The following is a 14483-nucleotide window of genomic DNA, read 5'->3' on the forward strand; positions in this document are numbered from 1 at the left end:
ACCACACTGGAAGGAAACTGTCACCCACCACCTGAGTCGCCTATCTTGGGCTTCCTTTCCCTCGGCATAAGTGAGCCACAAGTCAACAACTGGGAACATTCTGTTACAGGGTCAAGGACAATGTGGGCTGAGTGGGCAGGTGACCTGGCCTCACATTCCAAGTCCCTGCTGTGTTACTCTGCCAGACTCAGTGAACAAATGACTCGGGGCTGTCAGTTGTGGAATTGGCTGTGACATGGAACTCTAAGACTGTTTGGTGGTTCAGAGTAGAAAAGGGAAAGAAAGAGGACACTGATGTCCCCAAGCTAAGTCCTTTAGATGTGTCAGACCGGGGGCGGTTAGAGGAAGGCCAGGCAGGCTACTGGGCATCCTGTAGGAGTGTGGGGAGCGGGAACCCTCAAGTCTCACCAACAGGCTCTCCTGTTGATATTAGCAGTGACGTTTCTTTGTACAGCTTTAGTGATGGTGACTTGTAGGTATGCACTAGGAGGGAATCTTCAGTGGACCTCTCTTACACCAGGGCACCAGGAGGCACATCCTGGTCCCTAAAAAGACAGACTCGCTGTGGTTTCTCTCCCCCCCCCCCCCAGGACTGCCACTCTTCTGTTCAAGAAACACATTTTTTCCTTCCTTAGCTTTTCCTCAGCCTACCTGGCTCCTCCCTTTTTCTGGCAGTCCCTTCCTTTCTTAGAAGAGACTATGGACCTTACAGGACATCACTAGCCAGAGAGCTGGACTGGACAAGAAGTTGTCTTCTACCAGCAGATGAAGGCCACACACTGTGTGGGCTGCCTGGGACCTGGACAGGTTTCCTGTGCCCGAGCACCTCTCCTGAAGTTGTACCTTTGGCAGGAGGAGGTCACTATATTCTTCAGCCCGAGACACACAGCACACTGAGGGTCTGTCCTGCCTTTTCCCTTTCCCCACTCTGTCATATCTCTCCTTCTCACTTCTGGGTGTATTCGTGAAGATGCTGCTGTTAGCAAACACCCTGTCCTCTGATAGCTGACACCCCGGGCTAGGAGAGAGACCATGGGGTCTGAAAAGTGTTGGATGCTGAGGGTGCATCTCACGGGGAGATGGAGCAGCCAGGGCCAGCTACCTGATGAAGTAACTAAGCCCAGACCCATAGCATAGCTCAGACCCAGTAGGCAGTTCAGGTAGAGAAGGGAGAGCTGAGCCTGGGAGGAGTGGGTAAAGACACTGTAGTAGTTTGCTTCCTCAAAGATGGCCCCAACATCTCCCAAGTTACCAGGCAATCCTGACACTCCTCCCATTAGAGTTGGTGGCCATGCTCTGTCCTCACAAGTCTGTGAGGGTGCTGGTTTGTAACACCATGTCATGAGGTAAAGGGACCAGAGAACAGGCGGTCAGTTACAGGCAGGTTGACATCTGTTCTATTCCTAGAGCCTTGAGCAAGTCAGAGCCTGAGTTCAGGGGTCACAGCTCACGACAGATAGTATCGCTCCTCTAGCATGTGTGGAAAGTTGTCCCCAGATGGTTCCAGCCCCTAAGTACCAAGTTACCCCTGCCTGTATTTACTCTCTGCCATACAGTCTTCCTGTTAGGGTCCTGGATGTGAAAGAGAGAAAGAAACTATCCACATCTGAATCCTAGCACACAGCTTAATGAAATAGTTGTTAGGATACTGAGTTTTGATGTCATTTGTTAGACCACAGTACTAGCTGGAGAAGATACTGAGGTAAGAACAGTTATATGGCTCTCTTGTGTTTTGTTTTGTTTGAGTCAGGAGACTATTACATAGCTAGGGCTGGACTTAAACTCAAAATTCACCTACCTAAGCCTCCTGAATGCTGGGATTCCAGGCACATACCACCATGCCCAGTCATGAGGCATTCCTTAAGTGGAGCTGAGAGAAGAGCATTTTGGCTGAGGAGAGATGAGGCCCTGTTAGAGAGGTGGGATTAAATGCTAAAGAGCCAGTAACAGGCTTTAAGAAACACATGGCTGGGATTGTCTTTGTAAAAGACCACTGTTAAGGGGCCTGCCACTGGGAGCCATAGGCTGGCCATCTGAAGCTCTGGCTATGGTTGTAGTCAGTTGGTGAGAAAGACAGTTGGAGGCCCTAAGACTTACTTAATGGCAAAGGGAGTCTTCAGGACTACCACAGCCTTGGCTAACAGATGCAGCTCATGCATGTGGGTCATCGTGGTATTTCTGTTTGAGTAATCCCAAGCTCCAACACCGCCAACAAGTGGGGAAGAGCCCCAGAGGAACCTTGTCCTGCCCATCGTTGCACAACCCTTGCCCTTTGGGGACCTGAGGCTCCTGGTAGGGAGCTCAGCCTCAGAGTGAGTTTCTGCTTCTACCACGTAGTACCTCTGAACCTTCGTCCTTTTCCCTCATTTGTACCATGTGGGTAATGTAAGCATCCACCTCAGAGAGCTATGATAGAAATTAAATGAGGGGCTGAGGCGATGACTCAGCTCTTAAGATCACTCGCTACTCTTCTAGAGGCTCTGAGTTTGATTCCCAGCACCTGTATGATGGCTCACAACCATCTGTAACTCAGTTCCAGGGGATCTAGCACCTTCTTCTGGTCTCCTTGGGTACCCGGCACCCAGACAAACATAGAGGCAAACCATACACATAAAATAAAAACATTTTGAAAATATTAAATAGGATGTGATGCATTAGTTCAACAAGTCTGACTGTGTTCAACCCAGTGAATGCTGGGTATAGTAATCTGGTACCTCCTTTACTGGTCTGTCAGCTCCTGTGTGGACATGTGTTCCCTTGTGGTTTTGGTTTTGAGAGAAGGTCTCATGTATCCTAAGGACTGAACTGAACTGTGTAGCCAAGGATGACTTTGAACTTCTGATCTTCCTGTCTCCACTTCATGGATGCTGGGGTACAGGCATGCTGTGCATCTCTAGTCCTGGATTTTGTGGAGCTGGGGGGGGGGGAGGTCAAACCCAGCGCTTCTTGCATGGTAGGCAAGTGCTCTACCGAGAGTCCTTCCAGCCTTGTTTCTGTTGTTTCAGACAGGGTCTGGCTGTGTAGCACAGGCTGACTTGGGACACAGTCAGCCTGAGTTGCAGGCAGGCACCATCACACTTGGCTATAACTGGTTTGTTTTTTTTTTCCTTTCACCCCTCTGTCTTCTTTGAAGTTTACCTCTTCTCTTTGGCTTCTCACAGTCTGTGATAGGTTAATAGTGATGCTTTTTGGCTTCTCACAGTCTGTGATAGGTTAATAGTGATGCTCTCTGCATGATTTTTCCCATGGTGTTCCCCGAATCTCTTGTTCCAATGGCTGCTTTTCTCTTTCACTAAATTTAGGACAGGGGCTTTATTTATTAAATGTTTTCACACAGTGTTTTCTCTCCCTCCTCCTTCAACTCCATTTACACACTGTTGTCACTGAAAGTTTGTCTGTGTATGTGTACTTCCTCCCATGCTTCAGTTCAGATCTTTTCTCTAGTTCCCATTTTGCTGACCCTTTCTTTCTTCTGTGTATCAGTCCGTTGATTTCAATGGAAACATTTTGTTAGGCACTATACTTTTCATTTCATAATTTCCACTTGGGCTTTTTTAAAAGACAGACTCTTGATAGGTAGCCAAGGCTGGAAACTTTGTATAGCCCAGGCTGGCCGCAAACTCAGAGATCCTCCTGCCTCTGCTTCTTTGATACTGATATTAAAGATGTGCACACCATGAACAGCTAGATTTAAAACAAAAAAAATCGCAAAAAGCTAGAGGATAATTTTATTGGAACGTGAGAGAAAACAAAAAACAGGACAGAAAAGCAGGAGATCACAGCAGTTGCTGGAGGAGATGGGTCAGTGAGGCTTGAGAAAAGTTATGCTTTCTGAGTGAGAGGTCAAGAGATCAGAAGTCAGCAAGCTGCTGAGCACAGGAGGTGAATACACCCTGAGGGTCAAGACCAGAGGAGTTTGGCTGCTCTCTTGAAAAGGGAAATGATTTGGGGGGGGGCACATTTGCTGAATTCGAACCCAGATAGCTTCAGCACTGTGGGTCTGTGGTGATCACCTGGAGAGAGTAACGAGCTCTGTGGGAAGGCACGCGAGTGTCTGTTACACTGCTCTCCATCTTCTGGTTTGGACATCTTCTTGAGGGTGTGAAACTGCATTTTCTCTTTATCACAAGAGATCTCTGGCCTTGTCTGGACAAGGAACACTTTTGCACCTACATCGAAAGGTGTTATCAGCCATTGCCTAGGCCATTTGTAAGGTGCGTTCTGACCACCAGCTATGATGTGTGTCACATCTGTACTCATAAGTCTCCAGAAACGGGGAGGGGTACCTGCTCTTCCATTCTTTGTGTGTCTGTCATTTCTCTTCTGAGAGGACCTGTTTTGACCTTCATTTCCTGAAACTCTTATTTTCATTTTTTTAAAAAAAATATTTATTTTGTGTGCATTGATATTTTGCCTGCATGTATGTCAGTGTGAGAGTACCAGATTCCATGAAACGAGTTACAGACAGTTGTGAGCTGCCACATGGGTGCTGGGAACTGAACTCGGGTCCTCCAGAAGAGCAGCCAGTGCTCTTAACCTCTGAGCCTTCTCTCTAACCCTTCAAATCCTTGTCTACCAAATCTAATACCTGAGTTTATTGACTTGGGGTGGGAGGGTATGTGGGTTTTTTTGTTTGTTTTTCTTGATCACATATCACACATTTCTGCTTCCTAGTGTCTCTGAGAGTCTTCACTATGAATGTGGCACATTGAAGAGACTCTTCCAGTCAGACGTGTGTTTTCTTCTAGCCAGTAGTTAGGTCAGCTGACTGGTGTTTAGGGTTATTTTGGTTTTGTGGACTTAATGTAGGATGTAGCCTTTAGGGGTATCAGAAAGCCTGCTTACAAAGCTGCTTTAGCTCGGTAGGACTTGAACTCCAAACTCTACCCTCCAGCAAATTGTTGGACTCTCTTTCTTCCAGCACCTGCATTAACTTGTGGTTCCTTTCCACATGGGACATGTGTGTTTAGGGCAGGTTAAGAATTGGACGGAAATTTGTACAGCAATTTTTGGCCTTCCTCTTCTGTAACTCTCTCTTTCGTGGTGTTCCACCCCCCCCCCCCATTTTCAGCCTCGGGGTCCTGCCTCTTTCCTGGTCTTCTCCAGACCTGTGTTTTATGTCTGCCTGTCACTACCACACCCCAGGAAGTATTCTAGTGTACCTCCCTCCTTCCAAAGCCATCTCATCCAGCACCCTGCTTCTCTTGTTCCTGGGGCTTCTGACAGGTGTTTCAGATGTCTCTCAGAGGCTACAGCTGTGAGTCTCCTGCCCCTGTTGGTGCAGTTACATGGTGCATCTCAGTCAGGGCCTGCCCTCTTCACCCTTGCTCAGACTAATCTGTTGGGAAATGTCCATCTCACAGTACCAACTGAGCATTAAGAAATGGGAGATGCAGTCTTCTCATGCCTCGTTAGAGCATCAGGCTGTGTATTCCAGAGACATCGCTCACTCTTCTCGTTTCGTTACAGTTTAGACCTTGACTGGTCCCCAGCTTGTGGTACTATTGGAACTTATCGGAGGTCCTGCCTAATGGGAGGAAGTTAGGTAGCCCTGGTGAAACAGCGAAGTAAGCACTGTGACAGCCACCATCATGTAACCAGGGCTCTTCTACTCTGCAGCCTTGGTCCTGACCCAAAGCAACAATAACAAGCTATGGGTGGATCTGTAAGCCCCAATAGAACCTTCCCTTCTGATAACTTGAGGTCCCAGCTGTCATGTCACAGTAGCAGTAATCTCTGACACCGTATGAGGGAAGTGCTTCAGGTCTGTGTTTCTAATTAGCAGAGTGGGGCTTGGCTCAGTGAGGTCCTGGACACTGAAGCAGAGGAGCTGGGATTGAACCTGTATAATGCCAGGAGGAGCACACTGTCCTGGGGGAAAAATGCATCTTTTCAACTCCAGAGCCCTTTTTCTTCTTTTTGATCTTTGAAATCAGGATGTTTCTCCTTGCTGAAGAAAGGCCATAGACCCATTAGCACTATTTTGTGGGTTTTGTTTTGTTGTTGTTGTTTTTGACACAAAGTTTCTTTGTATAGCATTGGCTGTCCTGGAACTAGCTCTCACAGAGATCCACCTGCTTCTGCCTCCCGAGTGCTGGGATTAAAGGCGTGCGTCACTGCTCAGCTTTTACCTGACCTTGTTTCCCCAAAGTATTTGTTTGGTTGCCATTTGTTCCTTACTAAGACACGACACACTTCAAAGTTGAAGACTTGACCACTGGAAGAAAAAGTAATAGTTTTAGGTACTGAGGCTTCAGAGAGATTGGAGATGAAGGAGGCAAAGCCCTGCCTCTCCTGGTCAGCTGGTCTTAGAAGGATCAGGGAGTGTCCAAGCTTCAGGAAGCCCTGCCTCTCCTGGTCAGCTGGTCTTAGAAGGACCAGGGAGTGTCCACGCTTCAGGAAGCCCTGCCTCTCCTGGTCAGCTGGTCTTAGAAGGACCAGGGAGTGTCCAAGCTTCAGGAAGCTGGTGGGCTGCTGTAGCCTCCATCCACCCAGCTGAATAATAATAATATTTATTTATTATTAATAATAAAATCAGCTGGCACAAGCCGGCTGCTCCCTCCCCTCCTGGAGGTCTGCATCAGTCCTGTGACTTGCTGCCCTGCATCCAGCAGGGAGCTGCATATTCTCTGGCTCCATTAAACAAAATCTGAAGACTTAGTCAGCAGGGGGTCATCATGGCAGAGTACTGTCCCGTGTCGCCAAGGGTATCTAGGCACCGCAGAGAACACTTGAGAATTTGGGGTTTTTTTAGACACATGTATCTAGGCATCAGAGTGGGCTGCACACTTGCTGTGAAGTAGCTCCACATGACCCAACTCATTCCTGACTTCTCCATTCACTTGTCAGGGACAGAGTCCAAGCAGCAAGTTTTATCAAGGGTGACATCACCCAGAGATCAAACATATTTGTCATTTAATGAACAAATGCTCATTAAGCCTCATCTGGACACTTTGCTGGGAGCCAGCTTGCTGAGACTTTCCACTGACTGGTTGTCATTTTACCTCAGAACAGTATTTTTCAGTAATACTTACATAGTTTTATCGAACCCCTCTCCTACTGTGTGAGCTGGGACCCATCCCGAAAGGAGAAACTGAGATCCAGTGGAAGTAGAGGCTCTCATAGAATTTGATGGCTTTATTTCCTTGCAACCAAAATTTCATGAGCTTTTCCCATCTCTGATTAAAATCATTCCCATTCAGTGTAAACTTGAAAAATATATAGTCATTTCTAGAGCCCAGTCTGGGACAGACAGGCCCTCCAGGGAGCAGTGTGAGGGTGGGATGGGTGGGCACGACAACTCCCACTCTCACCAGCTAAAAACCTTGCCTTCATGAAGAATAGCTGACCTTGCTGACCTCCCTGGGGTTCCAGAGGCAGCTGGGCAGACTAATATGGTTTCTGGCAAAAGCTTGATAATGTAGGCTTCCCAGGAGTGAGAGCAGTCACACAGCAGCCAGTGCTGCATTTGTACGGTTGTCCCCCAGAGTCTGTACCTCAGCTTCTGGATTATCTGCTTCTGCCAGAGAAACTTTGACTGACTCCTGAGCACCAATGAGCAAGTTGTTGTGGATAATTAAGCAATTGGATGGAAAATGACGAGGTTGTCTCTTTAAACTGCAGCATTTCACAGTGTCCATCCCTTCTTGTTAGGTAGGCCTTCTGCCCAGAGCCGCAGTGATGCACGGATGCACGTGCTCGCTGGCCTCTGTCAACCCTGCTGATCACACTGGCTGACTCAGTCTTGTTCAGCAGACTGGCTTTAAGTGACTCTCTTTGGGGAGGGCGCTGCTTCCAGGAGACCCATAAACCCAGGCAGCTGTGTTTATTGTTGCTGTGCTCATTCTCCCTGGCTAACAACGCCTTTTCTTCCCAGCCCTCCAGCCCCTTCTCATTCACTACTTCTTACCAACTGAGGTACCAGCCACCTGGTACTGCTTTTCTAAGTGGCACTGGCTTAGTCTGAAGGGCTGTCCTATGGGGAGGCCCCTGAGATCCAGTTCTGGGAGCTGCAGTCTATGGATCCCTGCAGCCTTGGGGGATCTCTGCTCTTACGTAACAGATGCATTCTGCTTCCTGCTGGTGCTCATGTGGGCCTGGCCTGGTAGGAGGCCTTCCACATGGATGAGCTCATTTCATTCTCAGAACAGGTCCTTTCAGAAAGGGCTCTCCCCACTGTCTCTCTTTGTACATGATGAGGTGGCTTAGCTCTCTTGAGGTTTGGGAGGTAAAATTCATACAGCAGTAAGTGGGCAAGCCTGAGTCTGGACCCCTAGAGGCTCAAAGTTCACATTCTTTTTTTTTTTCCCCTCAAAGTTTATTAAAATACAAAAGTCTCCATTTCCACCCCTCCTCCCAAAACCCTCCCACTCCCCCCACCCCCTCCCCTCCTCCCTCTCCATCCCCAATAGCAGTCAGGGTCTCCCGCCCTGAGGGCAGTCCAAGCTCCTCCCCCCTCCCTCCAGGTCCAGGAAGGTGAGCATCCAAACAGACTGGATCCCAAAAATCCAGTATATGCAGAGGAAACAAGTCCCAGTGTCATTGTCAATGGCTTTTCAGAAAGACCCTGTGCCAGCCACATTCACGGAATCTGGTTGGATCACATGCTCGTCCAGTTCCAGTCCAACTGGCCTTGGTGAACTCTCATTAGATCAGTCCCCTTGTATCAGTGGGTGCTCGCATCCCTCGCGGTCTCGATCTCCTTCCTCATGTTCTTCCTCCTTCTGCTCCTCGTTTGGACCTTGGGGGACTCCGTCCGGTGCTCCAATGTGGGTCTCCATCTGTATCGCCATCCATCGTCGGATGAAGGTTCCCTCTGATCTTGCCTTCCTTGCTCACGTTCTCTTTCCTTCTGCTTCACGTTTGGACCTAGGGAGTTAAGTCCAGTGTTCCAATGTGGGTCTCCGTCTCCATCTCCATCCATCGCCAGCTGAAGGATCTATGGTGATAAGCAAAATAAACATCAGCATGGTTATGGGCCAAGGCCAGTTCAGGCACCCTCTCCTATATCCAGAGAACAATCTGGGGATCTCTCCTTGGACCTGGGATCCCATTTATAATCAAGTCTCTAGTAAACCCTAAACTGACTCCCTTAGTTGAGAAATATTCTTCCCTGATCCCATATCTATCCTTCCTCCCTCCCCCGCTCCTAGTCCCCCGAGCATTCCCCATTCCTCCCCTGCTCCCTTCTCTCTAACCCTCTCCCCTTCCAGCAACCCTCCCACCCCCCCAAGCACCCGAGGTTACCTGGGACTCTTGTCTATTTCCAATCTCCAGGAGGAAAACTACCTGAATTTTCTTCAGGTTCACTCTCCTATCCAGCTTCTCTAGGATCACGAATAATAGGCTCAAAGACCTTTAATTATGGCTAGAATCCATTTATGAGTGAATACATACCATATTCCTCTTTTTGGGTCTGGCTTACCTGACTCAGTAAAGCGTTTTCTTTTCTTTTTTTTTAATTATTATTTTTTTTATTTTTTTATTTTTTTTATTTTTTATTTAATTTTTACTGGGAACCCCTCCAGAATCAAGTCTCCTGCAAACCCTAAAATGGCTCCCTTAGCTGAGATATAAACCTCCCTGCTCCCACAGCCATCCTTCCTCCCTCCCTCCCTCCCATTCCCCCAAGCCATCCCCAATCCTCCCCCTCTCCCCTCTCCCTGAACATCTTCCCTTACTACCACCCCCCCACCCCCCATGCACCCGAGTTTGCCTGGCAATCTTGCCTAGTTCCACTATCCAGGGGAATAACTATATGATTTTCTTCAGGTTCACCTTCTTATTTAGCTTCTCTAGGATCACAAATTCTAGACTCAAAGACCTTTAACTATGGCTAGAAACCACTTATGAGTGAGTACATACCATATTCCTCTTTTTGGGTCTGGCTTACCTCACTCAGTAGAGCGTTTTCTATTTCCATCCATTTGCATGCAAAATTCAAGATGTCGTTGTTTTTTACCGCTGAGTAAAACTCTAATGTATATATGTTCCACACCTTCTTTATCCATTCTTCTATTGAGGGGCACCTAGTTGTTTCCAGGTTCTGGCTATTACAAATAGTGCAGCTATGAACATAGTTGAACAAATACTTTTGTAGTATGATAGGGCATCTCTTGGGTATATTCCCAAGAGTGGAATTGCTGGGTCCTGAGGGAGGTTGACTCCCAGTTTCCTGAGAAACCGCCACACTGATTTCCAAAGTGGCTGCACAAGTTTGCATTCCCACCAACAATGGATGAGTGTTCCCCTCACTCCACATCCTCTCCAGCATAGGCTATCATTGGTGTTTTTGCAAAGTTCACACTCTTGACAGACCTTCGATCAAGGTAATGTGGGGACACATAAGACTGCTCCCAACTCCTTTATCTATTTTCCTATAACATAACTGTTTGTTTTTATTGTTGCTGTTGTTTGAGAGTGGGTCCCCATGTAGCTCAGGTAAGTTTGGAACTTGCTATGTAAGCCAGGTTGGTCAAGACTTTGTAATCTTTCTGCTTCAGCTCTCGAAGTGCTGGCATTATAGGCTGTACCCAAGTAGAATAATACTTTTGATGTCCAGAGTCAGTGCTAAGGTTGAGATGTATGACTGACACACAGAGCGGCTCAGCGGGTGGTAGATCCTTTGTGCTTATGACTTCTGTGAGTTCAATGTTCAGTGATCTCAAATGGTTCAGAGTTAACTGAGGACTGTGAAAACAGTTTGATAAGGAGCCCTTCCCTGAGACTTTCTGACTCAGTAGGTCTGGGATGTGGCCCAAAATTCACACTCAGTTCCAAGTAGTTCATAGGAGCACCCAGGAGCTATGGCTCACCAGGGATGACCTTGCCTTCACTGCTGGAGGTCGTTTCCTGTGCACAAAAACTGGTCCAGCACCAAACAGGAAGGGTGTAGCTTGCCTTCTCCTGTCAGTGCCTAGGAGCCTAGAGCTTTTCTTCTTCTGATGTCATTGGCGCCAATACAAGGGAACCCAGCATGTAAGACACACGGTGACACCTGGTCTAGAAATCAAGAGTCACATGACTGATTTTGTTAGTCTGTTTCTGGTTTCCAGTGATGTTTCTGAAACAGACTAGGAAAGAAAAGGAGCCTGAAAAAAATGACTCTGTCACAGAAACTACTTCTGCAAGTTACCCAGAAAAGCACAACTCGGCTCGGTGTGTGTCAGTTTCATGGGTGCAACTGTAGGCCATGAGGGTAGGCTTAGTGTACTTCCTTTCTCAGCAGGCTGGATGGTCGAATGGGCTCCCTAGTTGCCACTATTAAGTTCCAGGGTCCAGCCCAGAGCAGAACATATGCTGATAGGCAATAAACAAAAGCCTGGTGCACAGTGGTGGGCGCTAGGGTCGTGGGGACCCAGGTTTGCACGCTGGACCTCTCTTGCCAGTTGAATGGCCCACAACCAGCAGCTTAGCACATGGGTCTCCATTTCCCTCTTTCCAAATCGGGGCTGGGAATGATGCCTGTTTTATGGGGCTGGCGTGAGAGTGGCAGGACAGGCGGGTACTAAAGTGCCTGTGCTGTAGGTTTTCCCCTCTTCATGGCTGGTATCATCCCGCCAGGCGGGCAGGAACATTGTATAGAGTGGAATCTCTTGAACCCAGGGCTGAGGTTCAAAGCCCAGCTCCACCATTTGCAAGCTGTATGCTCTTCTTTCTGTCACCCTTCATATGCCCGTGACCTTTGTAAAGCAGAGCTTAAAAGCACCAGCTTACAGAAGTGCTTTGGCCACTAAGGACATGTGTGTGTCGGATGTTTCACTGTGGCTGGGCTTCAGTGACATTGACTCTGTCCCCCTCCATAGAGCTGCAGAGAAGGCAGGAAGGAGCCCTTGGGGAGACAGCATAGGGCCCTAGGAAGAGAACAGAAGAGGATCCAGTATACCCTGTGAAACCCTCCCTTCTCCCTGCCTCACCCTCAGCCCCATCCCTGCAGAGAGAAGAGCATCTTAGCTGGGTGTGGCCCTGGGGGCAAATGATCCCCAGGTTCAGCTGCTCCTTCCACACAGCCCTTGCAAGAGCAGGGCGTCCACACTCCCAGGAACTCAGATGCCTGCCAAGGTGGCGTTCCTGATGTCATCCCTTTATTTGCTACCTGCCAGGCTGGATGTGACGGACCTTTTAGGGACAGACTCCGCAGTGCTCTCTCCTTTCTGCCAGGTTTGTGCTGAGCTGCCTGCTCTGGCACAGTGTTTCAAAGAAGATTCCAACACCTCGAAATCCGCCTTTGAGGCCCTCCCACCCTTCGCAGGAAGCCCAGACCGCCCCCGTTTCTATGTGTGCAGAAGCACTTAGTAAACAGAATGCTTGAGCTGTGACTCCCTGGAAGGGGCGAATCCCAGCTGACGCCTGAGGCTCAGCCTATTTTGGGCCTGGTTTCTCTCCGGCTGAGGTCTGTGGTCAGAGTGTTCATCAGCTGCGTGCCCCCTCCCCCCAGCACCCACTGCAGGCTCCAAAGAACCACAAAGCTGGTTTCAGGTTCCTTTCCTGCCTGAGTGCTGGCAAGCCAAGCCTCCCGCCTCCACCCCTACTCCGCCCATGTCTTAGGCCTGGGATCCACTTAGTGCTCTTGTCCTGTGCCCCCTGTGAATATGTGAATACTGTATTCAGAACTACACAGAGAGGAGCTTCACTCGAGAAAGAAAGCATTCACATTGCCGCACAGCCTATTCAGCTCTGTCAGGCTGTGGAGCAGCAGTTTCCTGCCAGTCAGCCCTTCAAGGACGGCACCCCTCCTCCCTTGCGCAGGGGTCTTGGTCTCTCTCTCTCTCCTTTTAAAAATTCATGATCTCTTTTGGTTGCTAGACTAAATGCAACTTAAATCTGTGTTCAGAACACCTCATTAATACTAGTAAGTGTCAGCTAAATATAATTCTGGAATTAAGAGAATATCTCTTCAGCACTGGACCTGTCATACGTGCAGCCCCATGTAAGACTGCTTGGTGGAACTGAGTGGTCTGGAGGACACTGTGCTCCAAGACTCTCTCTCTTCTCTTTTCGTGGTTCTAATAAAATACCTGGCAAGAGCAGACCAAGGGAGGAGGGTTTATTTTGTCTCACAGTTTGAGAGAATACAGTCTGTGATGGCCGTTCTTGGTTGCCAACTTGACTACCTCTGGAATTAACTAAATGCAAAAGTGCAAGTGCAAGGCACACCTACCAATGAGGGAATTTTTTTTTTTTTTTGCTTAATTTGAAGTAGGAAAATCCACTTCTGTTGCAGTTTTCTGAGGTAGGAAGACATACCTTTAATTCTGGATCTTGAGGTAGGAAGACGTAGCTTTAATCTGGACCACACCTTCTGCTGGAAGTCTATATAAGGACATGGAAGAAGAAAACTTTTGCTCTTGGCCTGCTTGCTCTCACCTTGCTAGCAAGTCCATTCCTTCTCTGTCATTAGAGCCTATTTATCCAGGAGCTCAGTCCTGTGGACTGAGCAAGCCAGTATGTAGCACCCTCCATGGTCTCTGCATCAGCTGCTGCCTCCAGGTTCCTGCCCTGTTTGAGTTCCTATTCTGGGGATGGAGAGATGACTCAGTGGTTAAGAGCATTGGCTGTTCTTCCAGAGGCCCTGGGTTCCATTCCTAGCACCCACATGGTGGCTCATAACTGTGTAACTCCAGTTCCAGGGGAGCTGACATCCTCACAGCAATGCACGCAGAATAAAATAAATTGTATATAAAAAAGAAAACCTCCAGAGACATAGCATACTCTAAGTAAAATAATTTAAAAAAGAAAGGGAGGGAAGGAGGGGAGAGAGACAGAGAGAGAGAGAGAGAGAGAGAGAGAGAGAGAGAGAGAGAGAGCAAGAAGAAGAACAAGAAGAAGAAAAGAAGAATTCCTATTCTATTCTCTATTCTGACTTCTTTGATGATGAAAGTTCTGGAAGTGTCAGCCAAATAAACTCTTTCCTCCCTAAGTTGCTTTTGTCCTGGTGTTTCATCACAGCAGTAGAAGCTCTGAGTAATGCACAGAACCTTGTGGCAGGAAGGCATGTGGTAGTAGGAATATAAGGTGACTGGTCACTTTGTGTCCCCAGTCAAGAAGCAGAGAGACCAATTCTAGTGCTCAATTCTTCCTCCTTTCACCTTTCTATTGAGACCAGGACACCAGCCAATGCAATGATGCTATCTGCATTCATGATGGGTCTTCCCTGCTCAGTTACACCTGTCTGGAAACTCCCTCACAGACATGTCCAGAGGTGTGTCTTCAAGGCAATTCCAGATCCAGCCAAGTTGGCAATGAAGGTAAACCATGTCAGTTCCCTTTCCCCAGCTCTGGGCTTTGAAGATGCCTACGAATTATAACAGCCATGCCCATCATGAAGTTGATGGTCAGCCTACACCAGGTGAAAGGGCGGGTGCTGTCCTGTCCTGGTGTGAGTCTGCCGATTCTAATCTCCACTGTATGGAGAGTGAGCCTAGGAAAGCCAGAAGTTGAGTACCGGTCATGATCATAGGCATTATCTGACTTCTAGAACTGAC

At 48.1% G+C, this 14483-nt stretch overlaps 1 protein-coding gene across 8 annotated transcripts in view; it reads left to right on the forward strand.

Annotated features, from left to right (window-relative positions):
- Positions 1 to 14483, forward strand: part of Ralgps1 (Ral GEF with PH domain and SH3 binding motif 1) — a 230102-nt gene that overhangs the window by 148146 nt on the left and 67473 nt on the right. The window lies entirely within an intron of this gene.

The sequence above is a fragment of the Myodes glareolus genome, chromosome 21 (genome assembly GCF_982192425.1).
Source record: "Myodes glareolus chromosome 21, mMyoGla1.1, whole genome shotgun sequence".
In the NCBI taxonomy this organism is placed as follows: domain Eukaryota; kingdom Metazoa; phylum Chordata; class Mammalia; order Rodentia; family Cricetidae; genus Myodes; species Myodes glareolus.